The sequence below is a fragment of the Peromyscus californicus genome, unplaced genomic scaffold (assembly GCF_007827085.1).
Source record: "Peromyscus californicus insignis strain IS unplaced genomic scaffold, ASM782708v3 Scaffold_13__1_contigs__length_99412109, whole genome shotgun sequence".
Lineage (NCBI taxonomy): Eukaryota > Metazoa > Chordata > Mammalia > Rodentia > Cricetidae > Peromyscus > Peromyscus californicus.
The window spans coordinates 98,913,519-98,932,846 of NW_026294424.1; the positions used below are offsets into that span (position 1 = coordinate 98,913,519).

Consider the following 19,328-nt stretch of genomic DNA (forward strand, 5'->3'; position numbering starts at 1 on the left):
TGTTATGTGGTGTATGTGCAGGAGAAGGTGTGTTACCTTGAGGTGTGTGAAGAGTATGGTAGGTGCTTGGGGGTTGTGAATAAGGTGTGCAGGAGAACTGGCTGGAGATTTCTCTCCGAGGACCAGCCACGGAGCAAGGCCGGGATGAAGTCTTGGGGAGAACCTCAGGTGAGTTCAGCTTTAGGTCCAGTCCCGTCTCCAGATCTGGCAGAAAATTTCCTCACACACAGGTGAATGAATTTGTCCTGCACTCAAGTGCGCAAGAGAGAGTGCTGTGATAGCTCAAATCCGGACTTGGACCTTTCGAGGCCTCCCTCTGGCAGCCCCGCCCTGGCCCGCAGTCCCGGGTGTGGATGATTCAGGCCGCCTGCGCAGCTTCTGAACCGCGGGTGGCTATGCCTGGGCCTGGGGTGGGGAGAAGCAGGGTCCGGGCGCCGGGATGGGAGAGCGGTGGAGAGAACGCGCCTGCGCGCCGGCCTTTGGTACATCAGGTTCCGGTCCGTCAAAGGCCCAGGGACTTTCCTATTTATTGCTAAAGGACCCTCCCAAAACCAAGAGCTGTATTGCCTGGGGAAGCCGCGCCCATGTGTCCGAGGCAGCGCAGGGGCCCTCGCCCACCCCTCCTAGAAGGCACTTGCAGGTGGGTGTGTGGAAGCCTTCCAAAGACTCCCGGACGTATGCGTGGGTTTCACTTCGTCCCATAGCTTCGGAAAGAGCGAACCAGCCTCTCTGTATTTTTAGCAGGCGGAGCAGAATTTGAAACAGCATCCTACCGGTCCTGCGCCTGGTGAATGATGACTCGCCAGAAAGCAGAGACGCAACCCTGCCTCCCTGAGCTTGGCGTGTGGCCCAGGAGGCTCCGTGAGCCTGCGTGCGTAAGGATCGTGGCGCCCACGCTTGAGAGCAGAGCTCAGTGCAAACTTCCAATGGTTCTTCCAGTTTCCAGGGAAACGAGATTTGGATCTGCTGCGTGTTGCAGAGCTACCCCTCTCCTCCCCAGAGGGAGCCCCGCGAATGGCTCGGTTTGGGGAGGAAGGGATTGAGGACACCTACTCCATGAAGGGTGAGCTCTGATCTTAAGGTGGAAGAATTGAGCAGGGCTATGGGGATTTCTTCTACCATCAGAGGATTCAGGAAGCAGCTCTGTTCTGGGTTGCTTCTCCTCTAGATGGGCACTGCCACTCCTCTAACATTTCTTTAACTCACAACAAGGCCCTTGTACATGATGTTCCCACTCCTAGGGTATATTCATACTCCATGATAATCCTCACCTGACATTGCTTCCTCATTTCTCAGAATTTATTGTAATGTTTCTTAATTGTCTCAGTTTTGTCTGAAGCCTATCTGATCCAGTGCTATACTGAAAGCTTTCAAGAACTTTCTTTTATTCACTTCTCACAACAAGCGGTGAGGTAAGTCCCCTGTGATCCCCAGACAGGCTTTCCATGAGTAAATCAGTGACTGCTGGAATTGGGACCCAAACCCGGCTCTGTGCACAGGCTGTGCTCCTCCAGCTGCCTTCCGAACTCCAGCCCCTGCAGAGGATTCCCCATAGTACAGGATTTCCCTGTAGTACAACTATGTGTTCCCTACCAGGTGGGGCTAGAAATGGCAGGGTAAGGGCAGTTCCACCTGCTTCTTGGGATGGCTGTTTGTGCATGTGTCTGTGATGCAGTAAATGTTGATCTGGTTTTCCTGAAGCATAGGGCCAGGAGCCTGCATACAGGTGTCTCTTCAGTGTTGGGAATAAGGGAAGTTGCTCAGAGAGACTAACGAGGCAGAAGTAGGGGAGAGGGGAACTCCACTGAGAAGAATCTTTAAACTCAACCAATTCAACTTTATTCTGAGGGCAGGGGGACCACAAGATTGCAGGGGAGCATCCTGGTGTGTATTGAGAAGGAGCTCTACTGGAATTTGGGAGAGCTAAAGGAACTCCCTCCCTCCTTACCTGGACCACTTACAATCTTTCTGCCCAACTTGAGTCAGCAGAGAGTGGGAGGGGCAATCTGTGGTCCCAGGACAGCTAAACCAAGAGTGACATTGAAACTAACCCATGTAGGATTTTGGAGCACATTGAATTGCTTTATGTCAGAATTCTTTCACCAAGGAAGAGCTCACCATGCTCTACTATGAGCCCTCTTCAACCTCCACTTCCAGAGTCTGCTTAACTTCCCATACATGCCAAGGAGGGGACCCAGGGTAGCTGTAGTCTAGTCAAGTGACCTGGTGGACTCAGAGGCAAGAAGGAGAGCAACTCCTGAAAAAACGAAACAAAACAACAAAACAAAGCACCAGAGAGGAATCACAACATCATCAGCTACTGAGCAAGTTCCCACAGAGCCTGGGCAGGTCTGGCAGCCCCCTCCTGGGGCATTATCACTGTCCTACACTGAAAACAAGGAAGAAGCGCTAATCCCAGAAACGACACAGCAGAAATACAACAGCAATTATGTATTAAGGAATATTTTACTATCACCTTTGAGTCTTATTTTAATATTTACATAATTACTAACATTTAAAACTGCACCTACTAAAATATTGATTCAATTAATTGAGCTCATTTTTTTTCTACTCCACCACTTGTGTTGTTCAAATTTCTAAAGGCCTTTTAATAAAAAAAAAAAAAAAAACTTGGACCCAGATATTGGGGTAAATGCTGAAAGATCAGAGAGACAAAGGAGCAAGCCACTGATGTGTCTTACCTGTAGAACTTCTCAGCCTGAAAAGCCTTTAGTTCCTGTCTCCTCACACCTTGTATACCTTTCTCCTCCTAGCCATTAAAGGCATGTGTGCTTCCCAAGCACTGGGATTAAAGGTGTGTGCCACCAGTGCCTGGCTCTTTTTCTCTCCTAGACTGAGTCAATCTCATGTAGTCCAGGGTGGCTTTGAACTCACAGAGATCCAGATGGATCTCTGCCTCCTGAGTGCTAGGATTAAAGGTGTGTGTGACCACTGCCTGGCATCTATGTTTAATTTAGTGGCTTGTTCTGTCCTCTGTTCTTCAGGCAAATTTTATTAGGGTACAACAAAATATCACCATTTTTGTTCTTTATTTTATAACCTATGTCTTAGTCCACCTTCTTTTATCATAATGGAATAACATAACATTTACAAAGAACAAAGGTTTAATTAGTACACAGTTCCAGAGGAACTTGCAACTGTGAAGTCCTTGTGCTGTACTGGTGTGTGGTATCCCATGGCAAGACAGAGCAACCAAAGAATTCCTTCCATGACAAAGCTACTCAACTAATTACATCCCAAAGGTCCCACCAAACCTCATGAATATATAACTTTGTATTTTTAGCTCATAAATTCTGAGGACAAAAAGCACACATCATACTGGCCAAGTAGCTGTCATTTTCATTGTTAATCTTACCCCCATTTTTCCAGGAATAGCCACGATTAACCTGTTACTTCAGATGAGCAGTACAGGCATCTCTGTGCAAAATACCCAGTGAGTCTTCTAAAGAACTCATGAAACCATGGCCATGAGTTCTCAGAGATGGACGTAACCGTGTTTATTATATTAAAAGCTTGTGTTTTATAGAATATAATCACAGAAAATACTAAATATACATGTGACATCTTCATGACATTTAAGTAAGCATTTATCTAGCTTCATCCAGGATACAAGACTGAAGTACTGAAATACAAGACTGAGGATGCAGCTCAGAGCCTGACAGCCCACCAGACCCTTTATCCTGTGTTTGCTTAGATATCTGTTAGGAGGAATACACTCCTAACCACTGTAGTTGACTTGGCCTGGTTTTGTTTTCGCTTTATCATTTGTTTTACTTTGTACAGTGAACCACAGGGCATGATTCTCCATGTCTGACTTCTTTGTTCCATATATATTTGTGAAGTGTGTCCATAATGCATCACAGCTATAACTAACTCATTGATGGTTATGAAGCCCTATAGCTTACCCAGTTCACTGTGGTAAACATCATATTATTGCTAGTTTGGGATATTGTGTCCTGAATCATTGAGACATACAGTTGAGTAGCCTGAGAATGGAATTGCTGGGTTGTGAGTAATACCATCTTTACTTTTTTGTCCTTTTGGCACTCAGGTGTAATTTATGTACAAATTAGAACCACTGGTTTTAACTGTACAATTCCATGAGTTTGGACAATTTATACAAGTGACCAAATAATGACTCAGTACTGTTCCAGCTTCTGCAAAAGTTAGCCTTCTCAACTTTTCTCCCACTCTAGGTCCATGCACTATAGTTTGTTGGGGTTTTTTGTTTGTTTGTTTGATTGTGGGGGTTTTTTTTGTATTTTTTTTTGAGACAAGGTTTCTCTGTGTAGCCTTGGCTTCCTGGAACTCACTCTGTAGACCAGGCTGGCCTCAAACTCACCAAGATCTGCCTGCTTCTGCCTCCTAAGTGCTGGGATTAAAGGTGTGCACTAGCAATGCACTATAGTTTTTATTACAGCATTTTGTATACATGGACTCATGCAGTGGGCAATCTTTTCTGGTTTCAGTGCCTTTCAGATTTGTCCATACTCTTGCATGAATCGATGGATTGTTTGCTCTTATCTTTAAATAGAATTCTACTAAAAAAGTGTTTATCTATTCACAACATGATGGGGTGAATTTATTCACAACCCTGAAGGGGTGACTGAGATACTCTTCAAAAGTGGTATTATGCAGGTTGAAGTCATTGTGGGTGCAATTCCACCTCCTTAGGTGTGTAATAGGCATGGTATTGTTGGGCTCCATCACACATTTATTTTTATCTTTAAAGAAACCCAAAGATTATTTACCAGAATAACTTTACGTTCCCCCATGCCATGTGTGTACATTCCAAGAATCTGCATTCCTAGCAACCCAAGATAATGTTAGCTTCCCTAGTATATTGTACAGTCTGGCATCCATGGATGGCGTCTCACTGTGACTTTAGTTTGTATTTAGTTTGTATGAATGCGATCGACCCTTTCACTTATCTTCCTCAGTAAAGCATTTTTTGAAAAATCTTTTGTTAGCTTTTTAAAATTAGGTTGTCTCTCTATATTATTATTATCATAAGTGAACAGAAATCATGACTGGAAACATGGCATGCTTTGGCCCTTTGGCTTCTCCTGTAATAACCTAAGTATATATTATACTTCATTCAGTCTGATCCCCTGAGAACCCCATCAGCTACTCAATCTGTGAGTCCAGCAAAACAACCATAATTTTTCCCAGTGTAGGTCTAGACTTGTGCCACAGAAGGGCCTTGTAGTCTCATATTCATGGCTCCAGAAAAGCAACTCACCTAAAACCTCCTTCCTTCCTTCCTTCCTTCCTTCCTTCCTTCCTTCCTTCCTTCCTTCCTTTTTTTTATAGAAAAAAAATCATGTTTGAAGTGTATACTAGGCAGCATGCCTCTAACAAAGACCTGCATTGTAGTGGTTCTGGACATACTATTGTGGGATTTGGGACTCAGCTTCTTGCTTGCCTGAAACAGGTAGGGAGTCTGAATCAGAAGAGTCAAGCCAAGAAACATCAATCATCCTGAAGGAGTCTTCAGAGTTGAAGTCTCGGTGAAGCTGGCCATGCCCAGGTAAAAATAAATTATATAAAACCAGAGTTAAATAAATTATATTAAAATATGGGTAACAAATACTTAAAGCAACCACTTTGTATTTTACCACGCTTTTCTGTTCAGTTTTTTAATTATTTATTTATGTATTTTATGTATGAGTGCTCTATCTGCATGTATGCTTATATGCCAGAAATGGGCATCGGGTCCCATTATAGATGGTTGTGAGCTGTCCTGTGGTTGCTGGAAATTGAACTCAGGACCTCTGGAGGAGCAGCCAGTGTTCTTAACTGTGGAGCCATCTCTCCAGCCCTTTACCACACTTTTCTATTACCTGTTTTCAGAAATTGTGTCAAGCTAAGCAAAAATGTATATTCTGCTCTGTGTTTCCCAACCCCTTGCTCAGTAACTCCAGGTGATAGCTTATGGTTTACCGTAGCAGGAGAATTTATACCACAGAAATTAGCAAATGATGCAAATCTGACTGGGGCTGCTTATTTTACTTACTTATAAAGTGAAGGGAAATATGAATGATGCAGACTGGACTTAAAATGGATTGTGGCAATAGCCGTCATTTTAAGTCCAGAACGTGTTTCTTCTAGTGCTTGGGAGCCGCCACCTTGCAGTTATAGCATGCACATTGTATATCTCTAATGAAAGGCATTCCAGCATGATTCCCTCTTGTCCTCCATGGAACTCATCCACGTATGTGAAAACAGCACCCAGCATTCAGATCAGAGCAGCACCCTCTTGCCAGCGATAGGAGCAAGCGTTCTGCTGAGTCAGACGTAATCAGGGTTTATTCATGTCCTAATTTTGCGATGCTGTTGTCAGTGATACAGTTACAAAAACAGTGGATTTTGCAAGAAATAGCAAGTCACATTGAAGTCATAAAATAAAAAGCAGATAAGTACTATAATTTAAAATATTATTTCCAAACTTATATAAGAAAATGCTTTTTTCCTAGCTTTTCCATTTTTAAAATCGCATTTATTTGTTCACTGTGTGTGTGCGTTTGCATGTGGGAATGTGACTGTAGTGGAAAACATGTGGCGGTCAGAGGACAACTTGCAACATCTGATTTTCTTCTTCTACCTTGTGAGTTCAGCAGATCAAACTCAGGTCATCAGGGTGGTAGCAAGTGCCTTTGCCTTATGAGCCATTTCACTGGCCCATTAAATTACTAATAGAATTTTTATGTTAGCTCAAGTAATGGCATAAATTTTAGTAAGATTATAAAACTGTTTCTCGTATTTTGATCCACCAAATGCTAATAAAACAGTAATTTCTCAATTCTTTTCTATATGAAACAAGTGAAAACAGATACAGGAAAGAATCTTGTGATCTTCAGTCCTGCAGTGCTCATTTTCTAAAGATTTAGCAGACCACCAAGATGCTCTGAGTATCCAGGAGTAGTTACCAGGAAAGGTATGGCTCCTGCTTCTTGAGACAGCTTTGTAGGAGGGAAAAAACACCATCAGATAGCTAAAGAAATGCCTTACTATAGGCTGAGGTCCGACACATCAAACATGGGGTGCGTGGGAAGGGATGCTGTGTTAAATGGGGTTGAGGAGATGCCTAGAAGGCTCAACCCTTGACACTGCCCTCTCTGTCATATTCGCTCCTCTGGGGTTTACCACCCAGCCTCATAGTTGTAGGAGACCTATAGACTGATAACTCCCAAACTCAGGGTTCAGTTCAAATTTTCTCCTGAAACCCCAGGCTAGTTTCCAGCCTCCTGCCTTCATCTGCTCTATCAAGACCTTATTCCAGCACGCTGAGATTTTCATGTCTCTTCTTTAAAGAAAGAGAAGACCCACCCCAGCCCTTGTACTCAGTTGAGAAAAACTCATTCTTGCTTTGCCAAAACTGCAGAGATGTTCTCACTGTCCACACCCAGACCCTAAACAATAGCAAACTTCTGGGAAGAACCTCTGCCCAGCAGCAGCTCCCTAGCCACTGGCACCTGCATTTCCCTCTCTGCCTATAGTCATCTTTCTAGTCCTCAAGGAGTCAGCCAACCTTTGAAATGAGAGTCACTTATAGTAGCTACTACTCAAAATGTTTTTTGCTCTCCTTCAAAGTGAACAAAAGCAGTTCTGTGTGGTTACACATTAATCTCCCTTACTCCCCGGCTCACTCTGTCTCACTATGTTCAGGGTACCTGTAGGGAAGCCTCCTCATTCAGACTGTCCTAAGCTCCCTGTCTTTTCTAAGATCTGTTTCCTCATAAAAAAGTTAACTAAAAAAGTGAGACAGGGTCTATTAATGGCCTGGAATTCACCAAGTACACTTGGTTATTTGACTGTTGAGTCTAGGGATCTGAAGACAGGGACCTGTTTGTTTACTTATTGTTCTCAGTGCCAATAACAACATCTGGCGTATAGTACATGGTCTGTGAATATTTGTATAACTAATTGTTAAAATTTACACAATTAAAATTTGAAGAATGTAAACTATGAATTACTAGTCATAATGGTCTGTAGCAGCACTTCTCAACCTGTGGGTTGCAACCTCTTTGGATGTCACAGATCAAATATCCTACATGTCAGATATTTACATTACAATTCATAACAGTAGCAAAACTATAGTTATGAAATAATTTCATGGTTGGGGGTCATCACAACATGAAGAACTGCATTAAAGGGTCACAGTGTTAGGAAGATTGAGAACCACTGGTCTATAGCTTGGAACGTTCTTAAGAGACTTGCTACACTTGAGTCTGGGCCTAGGGTGCTAGATTTCATTCACAAAGTGTGAGAGAACATGAGGACGAACTCCATCAGGAAATTGTGTGACCTGCTGTGTCACCTTAGAAAAACTTCCTGGTCATAAAGTCTGGGATGAAAAGTTATTCAGGCTTTGGTTCTAAGGCTTCTGGGAGTTCCCACCACAAATATTCCCTCATGGCCCGTCTTTGTCACTATTCTACTGCTGTGAAGAGCCACCATGACCACAGCAACTCTTATAAAAGAAAGCATTTAAGTGGGGGCTTAGAGTTTCAGAGGATAGTTGAAGGCAGGGAGCATGGTGCCATGCAGGCAGACATGGCACTGGAGAAGTAGCTGAGAGTTCTACATCCTGATCCACAGGAGGAAGAGAGAGAGAGAGAGAGAGAGAGAGAGAGAGAGAGAGAGAGAGAGAGAGAGAGAGAGAGAGAGAAGGAAACTGGGCCTGACTTGGGCTTTTGAAACTTTGAAGTCCACACCCAGTGACATTCTTCCTCCAACAAGGCCACACCTAATTCAACAAGGCCACACCTCCAGTTCTTCTCAAACAATGCCACTCCCTGATGGCTAAGCACTCAAATATGGGGACCATTCCTATTCAAAGCACCACATGGCCCATGTTTGGGTCTCTAGGGTATTCCTGGCCTGATCTCAGACCAGCTAATGAATGCCTGTTGCTCTCCAACAAATCCTCAACCTCCATTCTTTGGGGCTGAGTCCCGTCAGCCAGAAGTGCTTCTGGTATTCTTCTTTCTCTGTTGAGGTCAGGCTTTCCTGCGGTGTCTCAGAGAATGAGCTCATTCTGTCACTGCCCAGTCATCTGTCACTCCTGCCCTAGCTGAGTACACTTAGAGACCCTCCCCACCGGAGGACTGTCCCCAGAGGCCATATGCCCAAAAACCCTCCAAACCCTCCTCTGCCTGTTACTTCCCGTCCTGGGGCTCCAATAGCTCTGCCCTGCCAAGAGTTACCTGGATAGATACCTTGGCAGGGGTTCAACAAGTACATCCAACACACTGTGATGGACTCTGCAGGGGGACACACAGTGGGCCATAGGTCCTGCCTACCAAAAACAAGTTCATGGTTGCCTCTTGAAGGTTTCCACTCAGACCAGTCAGTTGTCCTACCTAAACCCACCAGAATGGTCTCCCAAAGTCATGAAAATGCAGGCATAGGCATTCCTTGGCTGTTCTAGGCCAACAGACTGGCAAATCAGGATCCTTAGGGCAAAGTCCTCTGCCATCCTCAAACACATACAGACCACGGTCTTTCTGTTTCCTGATCCAGGCTTCTTCCTGGAAGGTAGCCATGCTTCCCACACCTGCTTAACCAGACCTCATTCCCCCCAGTGGAGCCACGGGACACATGAGCTTATCCTAGCACTCACTCCAAATCCACAATCAAATTCTATATGTGAGTGCAACCAGAACAATAACCTGGGGGGGTGTCACTGCTTCACCAGGCACAGGTGGATTTGGGGAACAAAATATAATGTCTAGCCAGTGCTCTAGTCAGTCCAGGGCCACGGAGGCCTGTAAAGCTCTGGGTGCTGTCCCAGGCCCCAGACCCAGGCAATAAATCACTAGAATGAGACACAGCATTTATGAATAAGGCCAACATGGAAGGGCAAACTGTCCTGAGATGCATGAGAAACCTCTCTTGGATGGACCTTAAATACTGTCTCTGTTCACATGTCTTTCATTGTCTCCTTTGGAGTCTAGTTGAAGCACTAAATGGGAATACTTCTATGTCTCCTCTGACTTCTGTTTATGATAGTACAGAGCCCAGGTAAGCCATGTCGTGGGTGGACAGTGCTGCCAGCTGTCCATGTTTTAGCAGTGGGATCCAGAATAAGTGGGGCCCATCTCCCAAGAAAGAATTTCCACTCTTCATCTCCATCATGAAGACACAGCTGGACCACCTCTGCAGGAGTCTGCACTGATGCTATACTACAAAGAATAGAGACACTTCTCTGCTTTGGTTTCCTTCAGAAATGGACCTGGCTCTATCTCCCACATACTCTGGCCTCCCACCACTCCACCTGGATTGGGCCTTGCTTCTACCTGTGGAACTAAGCAAGGTTCTTGTGTTTCCTGTGTTCTTTCCCTCATTTGTAATCATGATGCTGCTGATAATCTGCCACACTGCTCCTTGTATTCCTGGACTGCCAAAGCCAGGGCTGGACAGTCCTGGTGGAGCCTTTCTTCCTTAGCAGACATAAGTAGACACAACCATCCTGCAAATCAAACCTTCTTGTAAGGCAAACAAGAGCACAATGTCTGGACAATCACCCCAGATTTTCAAATAAACCCTCACAGAGATGCTCAGGGATGACACTGAAGTTTCATCTGAGGCATCGAGTCACAAGCAGGCAATTACTGGTACAATTAAAAGAAGGACTCCTGCCAAAACAGTAAGAGCATAGGTGCCAGGGTCTCCCTCCCCCTGAAATAACTCAAATGCTGCACAGAAGGCAGCAAGTGTGGTTTTCAAATGCTAGGCATTAAACAAGGTAATACAGTAACTGAGCATCAAATAAGTCCTCCAATACATCATGTAACAGCTTGCGAGTTGCCAGCAGTGGTACCAGCCGAGGAGCCCAGGCAGAGTCAAAAGACCTTCCTGGGTTTAAGAGACAGGGTTGTGCTCAGGGGACCAAATTGATTTTTGTCAATTATACTTCAATACAACTGTGAAAAGTGTGCTAAAAGCACACTGTAAAATATTAAATATCAGTCAGAAGTGACAAAGCTATATCTCTAAGTGGATAAAAAAGCAATATGGTTTAATCATATATATGTGTTTAACCATATATAAGTGAATGAATTGATAATGATGGTTAGATAGATGGATGAAGGAGTGGCTAGATGAATGCATAGGTAGGCAGGTAGGTAGATAGATGATTGATAGATAGATAGATAGATAGATAGATAAATAGATAGATAGAGAGAAAGATAGATAGATAGATAGATAGATAGATAGATAGATAGAGAGAAAGATAGATAGATAGATAGATAGATAGATAGATAGATAGATAGATAGATAGATAGATAGATAGATAGACAGAAAGATAGATATAAAATTAGATATGAAAGGGGCCCTAGACCAAAGATGATATATCACAAGTACTGGAAGTGGGGATTGGAAGTTAAAACTGGAGTTAATAGCTTGCCCTGTGCAAAGGTTATAACCTCAAATGAGTTCGGCTTATAACAACCATGATTCTGTCTCCCTTTGGTTTTCTCTAAATTTTCTAGTTAGAGGACAGCTGAGATAAATCCTTTTCATTTTGGAACCACAGCTGTGGAAAAAGTTCTTTTGTAGATGTGATATCTCTGCAGACAAAGAATGAGGACAATGGCCCCATGCCATGACAATTAGAAGAAGCTTTCTGGCTTTTACCTACATTCTTTCAACAATGCCACAGGTCAGTATCTTGAGGACAATTGCCAGGCAGAACTGACTTCTCACTGCAATATCATCACTACTTCAAACACAGCTTACTCAGAAGCACTTTATCCAACCCTAGAGTCTGAGGTCCCCTCAATCAGACCCTGGTTTTCCTCACAGGAGGTGATTGAGCCAGAACACTCCTGCTTTCAGAAAGATCTTTCTGATCTTGGGTATGGCTCTACATTTCTGTATCAGTGCTCAGTTATTTCTCTGGGTCCCTTAACGTTTCTTAAATGAGTGAGTGAGTTCCTTAAATAATGTTTCTTAAATAGGCTCTGCTCAGTTAAAGCCCAAATGTTCTGCCCTCAAAGCCAGGGAGGCTCCCCAGCCCCTACATGGGACTCTGTGGTGAACAGGCAGCCTTTCCCTTAGAGACAGGACACTATCCCTCAGGTCAACAGATGCACCAGGCACCCTGGCTATATCCCTTTGCAAACAGGTTGTGTGTTGCTGGACCTGCACTCATCTTGGAGCCACATTCTGCCTTCCAGCTGAACAAGCTGTAGACAGCCATCCACTTCCAGATCCTCACAGCAACAACCTGGGCCTGAGCGATGTTTTCCCTCCAAGAGACAGATTCCAAACTCATGTTCATCCTGAAAGGATGTGAACTGATAGCTCTGGGGTCATCTAGGGTAAATGATGAACCAGAGTCTGGCCACCAGGACACACATGACCCAGATGGCTCCTGCTCAGAGCATCAGAAACAACAGCTTCCTAGTACCGGCCAGGTTGCCTGCTGGTGATAAGGTGGTGGCAGCAGGACTACAAACACCCATACCCCCAACATCTGCAGTCCATGTGCTATCCAGTGGCTCATCTTGTAGGGTTAGAGACCACCCAGGGGCACAAGCCCAGGAAGAAATGGCTGCTACTTCTTCCTCTTCCTCTTCTTTTTCTTCTTCCTCTTCCTCTCTTCCTCTCTTTCTCCTTCTCCTTCTTCTGGTTTTGTGAGACAGAGTTCCTCTGTGGAGCCTTGGCTGTCTTGGAACTCACTCTGTAGACCAGGCTGGCCTTGAACTCACTGAGATCCGCCTGCCTCTGCCTCCCTAGTGTTGGGGTTAAAGGCATGTGCCACCGTGCCTGGCATGAAGTGGCTACTTCTAGACAAAGAAAGGTGTCACCCACTTGGCCATTCTGTGAGGAGGTGAGTATTTACACTTCACAGGGTCAGTGTACCATTTAGTTTCCATTCTCAGCTTGACATAACTAGACTCACCTGAGAATGGATTCTCAATTGGGGGATTGTCTAGATTGGCCTGAGAGCATGTCTTTGGAAGATTGTCTTGATGCTTAACTGATACATAAGATCCAGAGCACCATTCTCTAGGCTGGGCCCTGAACTATATGAGTTAAGAAAACTCGCAAGCAGGCTGTGTATGTGTTTATTCTCTCGACTTTTAACTGTGGATGTGTCGTGTCTAACTTCTCCAGTTTCTGCCTTGATTTCCCCTCAAGGATGGAAAACTGTCATTTGGAATTGTAAGCTAAAACCATTTCTCTCCTAGGTTGCTTTTTGTCAATATATTTTATGACAACAACAGAAATAAAGCTAGGGTAGTCAGCAAGACACTTGTTCCCACTCAGGCACCTGGTAGAAGATGATCACGGCTATTTGCAAAGGCCTCTGTGCCTCACAGCAGTGCAAATAGAAAAGCTGAAGGACCCAGAAGGACCATTATAGCTTTCACCAAGAGCAGCTCTGACCAGCAGCAAATTAGCGCTGTTGCCATCTGACTGACTCGATCAACTCAATCAACCTTCCCCTGCATTTCCCCAGTCTCCACCTTTGTCCTTTGTGGCTCATGCTTGGCTCTCCTATTGGCAACCTCAAGGCCTTTATTGAGTCTATAGCCCTTTCATTTTGAATCATTGTCTAAGTTACTTCTCTGTAAATAGACAACATGCTGTGAATAGACAACATGACCAACTTATAAAAATTTATAAAGGCAACTTACAAAAGAAAGCATTTAATTTGAGGGTTTATAGTTCCCGAGGGTTAGAGTCCATGATCATCATGGTGGGGAGCATGGCAGCAGGCAGGCAGGTCACTGGAGCAGTAGCTGAGAGCTTACATCTGATCCACAAGCACAGGCAGAGGGGGCTAATGGTAAAGGGGTATGCTTTTGAAATCCCTAGCAACACACCTCCTCCAACAAGGCCACACCTTCTAATCCTTCCCAAACAGCTCCACCAAGTGGTGACCAAACATTCAAATATATGAGCTTATGAGGGCCATCCTCTTTCAAACGACCACAATCATTGACACAAAGACTACTCAGATGCCTTCTCTAAGTCAATGTCTTGGAGGCATCTGGCTCCTGGACACTTCCAATAGCTCTTACTCATCTCTCCTCAGATGACACTGTCATACACACACACACACACACACACACACACACACACACACACACACACACGAGAGAGAGAGAGAGAGAGAGAGAGAGAGAGAGAGAGAGAGAGAGTTTTGTGCAGACTCCTCTACTCTGTGTTCTGTGTTATCTCCTTGGTATGCCTGCTGGACAAAAGACATTAAGCATGCACATTGTATAATAATAATTCCCTTCCTTCTTTCTTTGTTCCATTAACTTTGAGCTTCCCATTTCAGTACACACACACACACACACACACACACACACACACACACACACACACACGCATGCACTTTATGTTAACTGCTGGGATTCCAGCACTATTCTTTTGTTTGTTTTTGTTTTTGTTTTTGAGACTCTAGCACTAATTTTTCAACTACTGAGCCATTTCTTCAGGTCCAAGGATGGGATGTTCCAGCACTAATTTAAAGTCTGCCAGTTATCCCAACTTAAAGTGATATAAATCTTGTCAAAATAAATGAGGGAAAATGGAACTAGAGAGATGGCTCAGTGGTTAAGAGCACTTGGGAGGCAGAGGCAGGTGGATCTCTTCAAGTTTGAGGCCAGCCTGTTCTACAAAGTGAGTTCCAGGGCAGCTAGAACTGTTACACAGAGAAACCCTGTCTCAGAAACGCACACACACACACACACACACACACACACACACACACACACACACACACCAAGGGAAGATACTTCCCTTACATCTGCAGAAAAGCAATAAAATTCTGGGTCAATAAACAGTTCTTACCAGTCTTCAAGGGCACATCTGTACATTCAAGTTCATACAGCAGTATTCACAGCAGCTACAAAGTGGAGGCAGCCCAAATATCTGTGGAAGGATAAGAGGAGGAGCAAAATGTGGTCCATCCACATCATGGAATATTATTCAATCTTGAAACAGAATGAGATTCTGACACATACTGCAACATGTATGTGAGGATATTATGCTGATGAACTAAACTAGACACAAAAGGACAAATATTTTGTGGTGCTACTGAAATGAGGGACCTAGAGTCATTGAAGTCATAGAAACAACAGAAAAATGTTAAACGTCAGGGGATGGGGACGGGGCGGGAAATTAGTGTTTAATGGGAACTGAGTTTTAGTTTGGAAGATAAGATAGTGTAGCAGGTAGATGGTAAAAATGGCTCACAGTGTTCTCAACACCACCAAACCGCATACTTAACTATGATTAAAATGTTTGTTGTGGCCGGGCGGTGGTGGCGCACGCCTTTAATCCCAGCACTCGGGAGGCAGAGGCAGGCGGATCTCTGTGAGTTCGAGGCCAGCCTGGTCTACAAAGTGAGTTCCAGAAAGGGCGCAAAACTACACAGAGAAACCCTGTCTCGAAAAACCAAAAAAAAAAAAAAAATGTTTGTTGTGTGTACTTTGCCACAACAATTTTTGTTTTAATTTCAAAAGGCAATCCTCAGCCTCAAGGGACAATTGGGTATGCTAGAGAAGGGGGGAACCTTCCTGGAGGTCCCACCAGGGGGCTCCACTTCAAGTGGACAAATGGCACTTTGTGCTCATTTGTGGGTTCACACTACAAAAGAGCTCTTGAAAGCTGTATCACAGCTGCTGTGTCCTCTCAGGTGCTCATGGACAGCCTTTGACATTCCAAATGGACCTACTGTTGGCTTCAAGTTCAAATGGCCTCATATTTTCTTAAATATCCAACAAAACAAAACAAAACAAACAAAACAAAACAAAACAAAACAAAACAACATCCCTGTATTCAAAGTCTCTGAATGTACAGTGATGGTTACAACTGCAAAACCTTTTAATTGCAAAACTGAACCAAGTCCCTCTGCTGGTCTGTTCCATGTGCCTTCTTCCCACATGCATGGGAGTAAGAACTGTGTGGAGCTTGAAACCTCCAGCATATCCCCAGGCCTTGGCTCCACCTTTTAAGGAAGGTTCACCCTCAGCTTTTGGCTCCAAACTGTGCTTGGTGGCCTTTTTGCCATCATCTTCACAGATTACAGCATTGAGGTCTCTTAGTTTCTGGGGCATCTGTTTCTTTGTCTGTGCCTATCCAAACTGATGGCTTCATTTTGACCTGCCTATCTTTCCTGTTTACTGCTGCCAAAAATAGCCTACTCATGCCAAAGGAAGCTTGTAAGTGCCCTTCCTGGGCCTCTTGTTCTCTCAGGGTCTCTGTTGAACTCAGGGTCCTTTCTGCACTTTCAAGGTCTCCACTGCAGAATTTCCCAGGATGAGACCTCTGTGCCATGCCTGAGGAGCTCTGGTGGCTGCACAGATTTCAGTCATGCTGTCCAGTGCATAAGGAGAATTCATAAGCCCCTAAAGTATTTACAAAGACCCCCAAAACCTCAAACCATCAGAAAAAGAAATGAGACATAATCATTGGGGAGCCTTCTTTTGTTTTGTTTTGTTTTTTTTTTTTTTTTTTTTTTGGGTTTTTCGAGACAGGGTTTCTCTGTGTAGCTTTGCGCCTTTCCTGGGACTCACTTGGTAGCCCAGGCTGGCCTCGAACTCACAGAGATCCGCCTGGCTCTGACTCCCGAGTGCTGGGATTAAAGGCGTGTGCCACCACCGCCCGGCATGGGGAGCCTTCTTAAGGAACTATGTGAAGAGTTGTTGCATAGCCTAGCATATTGGATGCCACCCCACCTCCACTGAGTGCTAGTCTTGCTATGCTTGACACTAAGACTGAGACCAAACAGGTTTTTCTACAAAACACTGAGTCAAACCAGGAAACCAGGAAGTCAGATAAACTTGTGGATGACCCATGACCATATAGGGTTATCAATATGTCCATCGCCTATATGAGGATCAATCCTACCAACCCACTCTCAGCCTCCCTTGACCAACCTCAGCATCCACACCTCCTCCCTAACTGGGTTCTATGCAAAACAAGCCTTAGTAGGGCCACCTATCCTTAGAGATGATGCTCCTTAACCTCTTGAGACCTCTATAGGACTTCTGCTGTTCAGAATAGAGTGAACCCTCATGAGTCACCCACTAGGCATCTCCACTCTACCTTAGCCATTGGCTTAGTGAGCAGTTCTGAACACATCTGTGGAATTCTATAATACACATCCTGTTGACCCATTGGCCCTATGAAACCAGGGACAGATTGTGGATATTAAGTTGGAAATTCAAACTTTGTGGCCCAGAGCTTCAGATAAAACAAAACAAATGCATGAAAGGTTCCCGCTGTGGAAACGTCGAGAAGCTCTCTAAGGAAAAAAAAAAGTAGACATGGATGTGCACAGAGCAAGTTTCCACATGCTAAGGTAGGCTCACACTCCCAGTTGCCAAGGACCCCAGCATGGTACCTAAGCCTCCCTTTGGTGCTTGGGTGGACACAGAACCCAAAACTGGCAGTAAAGATATATTGTGCTTCTTGCCTTGTGTGATGCCTCCTCACTCACAGGCACATCCTGGCCAGGCTCAGAAGGGAGATTTATCAGAGTGGCCACCTGATGCCTAGGGCCACCACCCTGTTCTGAGCCCTGCAGCTCCGGGCTGGATATCAGCATCTAGGGCTGGCCTTCTATGTCACCAGTTGAAGTATGCAGTTGATCACCGGTCCTCTCTTGCAAGAAGCAGGTACATGGGTAGGCACTGCACTTGGGCTGCTAACCAGCAATTTTCAGCTTCAGAATATTGTTTCCAAAACAGCAAGCACAGGACCTGCTTTCTCCATTCGGTCTAACATTATCTTCTGCCCAAGCCTGTTTTTTAGTGAAATGCTTCCTGCCTATTCATCCCAGACCCTCTATCATATAAACGGCTGTCCTTTGTGGATCTCTGATAGTGATCTGTCTTCTTTGGATGTACTGTTGGTACCTGCTGCATACCACATCATTCCTCACTCAAAGAATATCTATGTAAGGTCATTCGTTGTGAAAATAGAGTATTTGTTTAACTATGTAAAGATGAGTTGTATTTGTTTGTGTTGCAGAATAATTGTTTAACTATGTCAAGATGTGTTGCATTTGTTTATGCTGCCTTTGTTTAATTATGTAAAGGTGTGTTGCTGTTTCACCTTGTCTGCGTAAGGCACCTGATTGGTCTAATAAAGTGCTGACCAGCCAGCCAGCCAGCCAGGGGCTAGCCCACCAGGACCAGCCAGCCAGCCTAGGGGCCAGTCAGCCAGCCAGACACAGAGGAAGCAGGAAAGCAGGATGGACAGTACATAGATGAGGTAAATGAGCCTCAGGGCAGCACATAGATTGATAGAAATGGGTGAATTTAAGTTAAAATAAAAAAAAAGCTAGCTAGAAACAAGCTGAACATTCATAATTAATAAGTCTCTGTGTCATTATTTGGGGGCTGGTGGTCCAAGAAAGCCTGCTACAGTCATTGTTAGCTGGAAAAATAAAATAAGAAGCCTAGACAAAGCTGGATATGATGGCCCATGCCTGTAATCCTAGCACTTAGTGGACAGATACAGGGGTATCTTGAGTTGGAAGCCACCCTGGTCTACACAGCAAGACTATTGTCTCAAAAAGAAACCTAGCTAAGGGCCTGGCCATTTTGTCCCCACAGAAGGCCTAGGTGTTTGGTCTGTGCCCCGTCTTCCTGCCCACGGTCTTTCTTATCCTGCTCCCAGGATCTCATTCTGAGATGCATGTATCTGTTCCTCTGCTCATAGACATGATGGGACTCTGGTAGTGAGCTCTAATTTCTCCTCACTTCTATCTCTTGCCATTTTTTCCTGACTGGTTAATTTTAATTCCAGAACATACTGCTCCTTGTCTAATTGTATCCTCTCCACAATTTGGTACAAGAAGCCAGATTCTCTTCCCGTAACAGCTGGTGATGACACATTCCTGTTCTAAATGACTCCCAGGATGTCTGACTCATTTTAAAATTCCACATTATGATGAGGCAAAATTAATAAGACTGGCAAATGGAACAGTCCCACTTCTCCTTAAGCATTCCCCCAGTTGCATCTGTAGAGAAGTCACCTGGTGAGTCCAATGGCCTTTTGAGCATGCCTGTGTCTTACAGGTGCAGCTCACAGGTGTACCTGATGGGGTGCTTCTCACAGATATATCTCATAAGCGCATCTCATAGGAGTTTTCTATGGGCTACCTCACAGGTATGCATCACAGAGGTGTGTTACAGATGTCTCACAGGTGTGCCCCACAGGTCTATTTTTATGACTTTCTTGAGTCCACCCCAATCAGAGACCCCAAGGCATTACTAGTAGATATTTAAGAATGTGAGATGGGGATGGACAATCAGTGCAGCGCCATTGCCTTG

General features: G+C 44.5%; 1 protein-coding gene across 9 annotated transcripts in view; it reads left to right on the forward strand.

Moving 5' to 3' along the window:
- Positions 1-19,328, forward strand: part of Pde6b (phosphodiesterase 6B) — a 70,496-nt gene that overhangs the window by 441 nt on the left and 50,727 nt on the right. The window contains exons 1-3 of one of the 9 annotated variants that reach the window (XM_052735726.1): positions 950-1,063; positions 1,328-1,412; positions 5,456-5,551. The gene's annotated coding sequence lies outside the window, so the exon portion shown is untranslated. Of the gene's footprint in view, positions 1-524; positions 5,552-19,328 lie in introns of those variants that run through there. The other 8 variants (XM_052735722.1, XM_052735723.1, XM_052735718.1 and 5 more) reach the window with 8 other exon arrangements.